This window comes from Sus scrofa, chromosome 18 (assembly GCF_000003025.6).
Source record: "Sus scrofa isolate TJ Tabasco breed Duroc chromosome 18, Sscrofa11.1, whole genome shotgun sequence".
In the NCBI taxonomy this organism is placed as follows: domain Eukaryota; kingdom Metazoa; phylum Chordata; class Mammalia; order Artiodactyla; family Suidae; genus Sus; species Sus scrofa.
Genome location: NC_010460.4, coordinates 18,183,352 through 18,190,569, shown reverse-complemented (window position 1 = coordinate 18,190,569; position 7,218 = coordinate 18,183,352).

Here is a 7,218-nt window from a genome sequence, read left to right as displayed (position 1 = left end):
AGGTTTCCAGGCTAGGGGTCAAAACAGAGATGTAACTGCCAGCCTACACCACAGCCACAGCAACACCAGATTTGAGCTGTGTTTGCAACCTACACCACAGCTCACAGCAATGTTGGATTCCCAATCCACTGAGGACAGGGATCGAACCTGCGTCCTCATGGATGCTAGTCAGTTTCAGTTTCACTGAGCCACGAGAGGAACTCCAGGCCTTTCTTCTTTAGAAGACTTTCCACATCAATCCATTCCCAAACTCTAGCGTCATGTCCTATTTTTGGTACATGGAATTATGTAGTGAATTGTTCTACCTGTACTTTTCTTATGTGCGGGTTGTTTGTTTCCTTTCCAAGTAAACTCCTTGAAAGTGAAATATGAATATGAATATGAATACATGTGTTCCACCCATAGTGCTTTGTATATCAGGCATTCAAAACCAATGTTTATTTCAATGTATTTATCAAACATGTATGACATGCTAGGCACTATCCTAGGTAATGGGAACCACACACAAATCAGATGTAATCTTTGACCTCAAGGAGCTCACAGTTTAGCCAGGAAGGGAGACAAGGAAAGAGTTGGATGCAACACATTGTAATGTCCGAGGGTTAGGGATGAGTTCAGGATGCTAGTGGAGCAGAGAGGAAGTGCACTTAACCTGGGTGAAGAGAGACTGGGAGAGGTTGGAACTAATCCCCTATATAGCCTGGAAGGTTGAGTTTACCAGGTGAAAGGGGGAGAAAATGGGCACTTGAGAAAGAGGCAGAAACACAAGCAAAAACATGAGTATAGAACAAAGCATGGCTAATTGGAATGACTGGGAATCACAGTATACTTGGAACATAAGATTTAATGGAAAGGTAGCAAGAGATGGGACTAGAGAGGAAGCCAGTGTCCAAACCCTAGAGTGACATCCATGAGTACAGAGGGGTGTTAAGTAGGGATATATTGAACAATGCATATTTTCAAAATATGTAAATGGTGGCAGCATTAGAGATTGAAAAGATGCAGAAGGCTTTGAAGAGGCTATGGCAGAACTGAGGAAGGGCTGAGAAGTTATAAGGGTCTATAATGGTCACAAATTTGGTCACAGGGGTGACCTGTCTCCTATCCCTTGATGACTTATTCAAAGATGGCCAATCAGATTCTCTTGACTAGGAATCTGAAAGTTGGATAAAGACAGAGAGATGATGATTGTAGTTGAATAACATTATGCCGTGTCCCAGACAGAATGTTTGAGCTCCACCTGCCAAGGTCCTCAGAGACACCCCAGATCTAGCCCTTCCTGAAGCATGGTTATTTGCTTTTTCCTTCAATTCTGTGAGCTTTCCCAATGTCTTTTTTGCTTAGTCAGTCCATTTCTATTGCTTGCAACAACAACAAACCCTAAACTGATAGAAGCTCTAAAACAAGGTAGTGGCAGTGAAGGAGGGTAAAAGAAGGAGATCTGAAAGATGTTAGGAAGGCGGTATTAACAGGACTTGGTAACTAATTGGATGCATGGGCTCATGGATTATGTAATCACATTTCTAGCTCGGTTACCTGAGTGGATGTAGGTGCAATTTACCAAAGTGTAGGATAAAGTAGATGGAGTCATTTTGGGGATAAATAATGAATTTTGGTTTTGGACAATTGAATATGAGATGCAGGTGGGGACCATGTCTAGTAAATGGCTTGAGTATGGATCTGGAGCTCAAGAGAGAGAGAGGTTTGGGAAAGAATTACACATTTGGGAATCAGCCTCAAGTATATGTGCTAGCTGAACCATTGCACTAGATGAGTTCAGGCAGAAGAAATGGTGGGCTGAAAAGACATTAAGGCACAAGACAGAGCTTCAGACAAAGCAAATACCAAAGGAAGAGCATCCTGAGTGGATGGTGTAGAAAATGCCGAAAAGGAGGGGCCGGAAGTTGAAGAACCAGGAGAAAGGAGCCCCAGAAATCTTGGGAAGAGATGAGAAAAGAGAGCCTCTACCTTAAAGCATCCAAACCACAACTTCCGAAGACACAGAAAAGGGTTATAAAAATCTACCGAAGCTTAATAAACAAGCCCATGCTGCCAATTGTAAGGCAGATAACTCAGATCAAAAGCTATGATGGCGTGCCCCACTGGCCGCACAGTGGGTTAATGATCCAGATGCACCTCAGATTCGATCCCTGGCCCAGGAACTTCCACATGCCATAGGTGTGGCTGAAAAAGGAACAAAACAAAACAAGCCAAAAAACAAAAAAACACTGGAGTTCCCGTTGTGGCGCAGCAGAAACAAATCTGACTAGGAACCATGGGGTTGAGGTTCAACGATCCCTGTCCTTGCTCAGTGGGTTAAGGATCCGGCGTTGCCGCGAGCTGTGGTGTAGGCCGAAGATGTGGCTCGGATCTGGCGTTGCTGTGGCTCTGGCGTAGGCCAGCAGCTACAGCTCTGATTAGATCCCTAGCCTGGGAACCTCCATATGCTGCGGGTGCAGCCCTAGAAAAGGCAAAAGACAAACAACAACGACAAACCTACAAAACTTGAGCTCATGGCAAAGCCAGGATTCACCTGAAGAGACCCTCTAAGAGAGGATAATGTGAATGCAGCACATATTCCCCACTGGCTGTCTTCTTTCCAGACACAGGGGCTGCATCCACCAAAACCCTTCCTACTACGCTTGGGTGTTGATCAGTGATGGGACCTTAGAATGGTTCCTCCTCATCTCTTTGCCTCCACAGCTTTCCACATCGGGATGGAGACCTCATAGCCTAGGTAAACACTGGGGAGTAAGGATGGGGTGCTTGGGGTGGCACAGTGCATTCTGGGAGATGTGACGTTGGCACAAAGAGGATGAAGTGAGGGTATGAGGCAGGAAGAACTCCTTGTGCAACCATTTTCTTCCTTTCCTCCTCTTTCTAACTGCTTCTAAGCAGAAACCTGCACCCTTTCCAAAGTACTGTTATGGCAGCGTCCACCCTCTTTTCTTCTGCAAAGAAAGAGTAGCGGTATATAGTGCTGAGCAAGGTAGGTAATCCCAATTTTGATTCTTGCTTTTTCAAACAGCCTGCCAGCAACATGTGGAAAGTTATCTGAGGACAAAAGGGATGTATTAAAAAGCCAAATTTATATCCAGGCCCCAGCCACAGACTCCGAGCTAGCCTTGAGCAGAAACTGACACTTTGAACGTATCTGATTCATGCATGTTTTTGTTAATTGCTTCGGAACCTTTAGGGGGAGGAGAGATGCTTGGTACTTCAAATACCTCAAAATCCTGACCGCACTGAATGCCATGGCTGTCGTTTCAACGTTCTATATTGGCTCAGATACCAGAGAACAAGGAAATAGGGGTTTCAGGAAGTTATCTCCATGGTAAAACAAAAATGAAAGCCTGCTAGAAGCTGGAGTCTGGGCAGAAAGCTTTGCCTAGCAACCTGTCTTCCATCCATAGGCAGAGTGGGATCAGAGATTAAACATTCATTCATCTCATCTGTTGACTACTACCAAATCTGAACAGAACTAGCATTATTCAGCGATGAATGAATGGAAAATGACTTGCAGAGTTAATGAATTTTATGAGGAGGAGAATGTAGCAGCAATAATAGCCACTCTGAAATAAACAGGGAGTTAAGAAAAACTGCCAGAAATAGAGGCATACAAAGAAGAGCAGGAGATTGGGAATTTGGGAAATTCAAGGTCATGAGATTTGTTTGTAGATCTATTTAAAATATGGGGGTATCTGTGCACAAGAGAGAGTGGAAATTGTCTCTCTATGCAGAACTTTCACTCAGTTTAGCACAGGAGTGTCAGGGGTATGGGAACCAAAGGAAAAACAAAAGGAAAAAAATTAAAAAAAAAATTCAGTATGGACAGTAAGGGATAGAAGGCAGTCTCAGCAAGACCTTAGAACTGGAGCTGCCCACTACAGCAAATTTTTGAATTTTTCTTTTTTTTTTTTTTTTTTTTTTTGTCTTTTGTCTTTTTGGTTGTTGTTGTTGTTATTGTTGCTATTTCTTGGGCCGCTCCCGCGGCATATGGAGGTTCCCAGGCTAGGGGTTGAATCGGAGCTGTAGCCACCGGCCTACGCCAGAGCCACAGCAACGCGGGATCCGAGCCACGTCTGCAACCTACACCACAGCTCACGGCAACGCCGGATCGTTAACCCACTGAGCAAGGGCAGGGACCGAACCCGCAACCTCATGGTTCCTAGTCGGATTCGTTAACCACTGCGCCACGACGGGAACTCCAAATTTTTGAATTTTTCAATGGATGTTATTTGGAGAAGCAAAAGATGTGTCTTCCCATTCACAGCTCCTTTCCAACCCCACCGATGCCTTTCATTCTCTTGTCTCTTTAGGGCCTTTCTCCTGATCTAGCTCAATGGCACAGAGAACAAGGTTGCAGGTTCTTAGCTTGTAAGTCCAAGCATCAAAGCCCCAGTTGTGGGAGTTCCTGCTGTGGCACAGTGGGTTAAGGATCTGGCATTGCCTCAGCTGTGGCATAGGTTGCTGCTGAGGCTTGGATATTCTCCCTGGCCCGGGAACTTCCACATGCCATGAGTGCAGCCAAAAAAATAATAATAAATAAGTAAATAAACTAAATAAATAAATACATTTTAAAAAGCCAAAACCTAATTATAAGAATGGTTTAGGAAATAGTTGTGATCAATTCAGATGCCTCCCCCCAAGAGAGAAGAATATCTGTTAATTTTATAGAATTCTACGCTAATATGAGACACACATTGTCACAATTGAGTGCCAAGACTGAGTTTACCCACTAAAGGTAGACTCCGGGCAATAAGTACTAATTTATTGGCCTCTCCGTAGGCTGAAACCAAGAAGCTTCCTCTCATCCTCTTACTTTTTGTATTTTCTTAGTCATTCCTGTTCTTCCAAATAACGATAGGCTATTTACAGTGTGATAACCAGCAATAGTGAGGTAGGATAACACACAGTCATACTAAACTATAGGTAGATAGATGGATAGATAGATAGATAGATAGATGATAGATCGATCTTCCTCTATGCTACACTTTCAAACCAAACCATATATTGAACTTTAATACCGGCAAAAGCTGAAAAAACTTCAATATTGTATATTGTAGATTTAGGGTAAGGGAGGTTGGGAATATGGAGGGAGCTCTTTAGGAAGCCTCTTTCTTACTTTCCCACTTTGCTTTCCCTCAAAAAGGAAATTCATATCACTGCTGGGGTTTCCTTTGTTTTGGGAGAGCCCCTGTATATTAAAAGATTACATGGGTGGTTTGGTGCACTCCTCTGTTCAGGCTCTGGCTCTCTATTCTCCATGTCCTCCTTTCCTCCATGGGGCAGGCTAATCCAGAAATTTGGATTTGAGTTTGGATAGAGGGAAGAGGGCCCCAGACCCAGATTCCTCTCACTATTTTAGGTATTAATAAATGGTATTTGGGGACTTCCCATTATGTCTCAGTGGTAACAAATCTGACTAGTATCCATGAGGATGCAGCTTCTATCCCTGGTCCTGCTTAGTGGGTTAAGGATCTGGTGTTGCTATGAGCTGTGGTATAGGTTGCAGACATAGTCCAGATCTGGCATTGCTGTGACTGTGGTGTAGGCTGGCAGCTGTAACTCTGATTTGACCCCTAGCTTGGGAACTTCCATATGTTTTTTAGGTGCTGCCCTAAAAAACAACCAAAACAAAACAGAAAACAAAGAAACAAAAAATAGATAATAGGTATTTGTTGCCGCAGTGTTTTTGTTGTTGTTGTTGTTGTTTGCTTGTTTAAATCATTCTGCTTAGCAAGGGCTATAGGCCAGGACTTCAGATTATAATATCTTCAGACTCATACTTATTTATTTGCTCAGTCATTCAGCAAATATTTATCAAACACATGTTATGTGCCAGGGCCTCATCTAGTGTCCTCTTGGAGCTTACATTCTGGTTGGGGACTATATACGATTGCAGTTTCTATCTGCTCTTGGATGCTAACAAGCATCTCAGACCTGACAGCTTCAAAATAATTCTTGATTTTCTCTCCCCTTCGTTACTACCCCAGTCCTTCTCTTCTCAGTAAGTGGCACTGCCATTCGTTCTGTTGTTCAGGCAGAAAGTTTTGGAGTTATCATTGATTCCTCTTATTCCCTCAACTATACATCCAGTCTGTGCATCGTCAAGGCCTATTGATTTCATTCTCCAAATATATTCCAAATCTGACTGCTTTTCAACCACCCTGCTTCAAGCCAAATCTCCCTTTCACTATGGGCTGTCTAAACACAATTGCAGCTTTCTTTGAGATGAATCTCCTTTGCAGGAGATGGGAATAAAAGGAAGTAATGTTAGGGAGGGAACAATGCAGCAGGCAGAAATAAGATGCATGTTGGCAGTTCTTATCAGCTCTATTTCCCTTAAGAAATCAAAGACATTTTATAAGAAAGCATTGTAAGTGGTATTTCTCAGGCTCTCAGACAGAGTCTATGAACTATGGCCCAAGTACATCATCTCCTTCAGTTTGCACGGTGGGTTGCTTCACTTGAACACCTGGTTAAGCCCAGAGAAGGGGCAAGGAAAGAAGCCATGTATTTCCATAGGTAAATCTTATATATATATATATATATATATATATATATATATATATATATATATATATAGAGAGAGAGAGAGAGAGAGAGAGAGAGAGAGAGTTCCCTGATGGTCTAGCAGTTAAGGATCTGGTGTCATCACTGCTGTGGCACAGGTCACTGCTGTGGCCCCATTTCTATCCCTGGCCTGAGAACTTCTGCATGCTGCAAATTGCAGAAGCAGCAAAAAACAAAAACAAAACAGAATTTTCTGCTCACAATCTGGCAATACCTTCTTGGCAATACATTTAAAATAAAATTTGGGAGTTCCCGTTGTGGATCATTGAGTTAAGAATCTAACCTAGTGTCTGTGAGGATGCGGGTTCAATCCCTGGCCGCCCTCAGTGGGTTAAGGATCTGGCATTGCTGCAAGCTGCGGTCTAGGTCTCAAATGCAGCTCAGATCTGGTGTTGCTGTGGCTGATTTGACCTGTAGCCTGGAAACTTCCATATGCCACAGGAGTGGCCGTAAAAAGACAAAAACAAGTAAGATTCAACCCCCTTACTCTGTTATACAAGATCACCCTTCTTCCTAACTTCATCTCCTGTTAGTCTCTCCATCCTTGCTGCAACTCCTGCCATCTTGGACTTCTTACTATTCCTTGAACATGCTAAGTTCATTTCCTTTCAGGAATTTTGTTAATTCTATTCTCTGGAATAC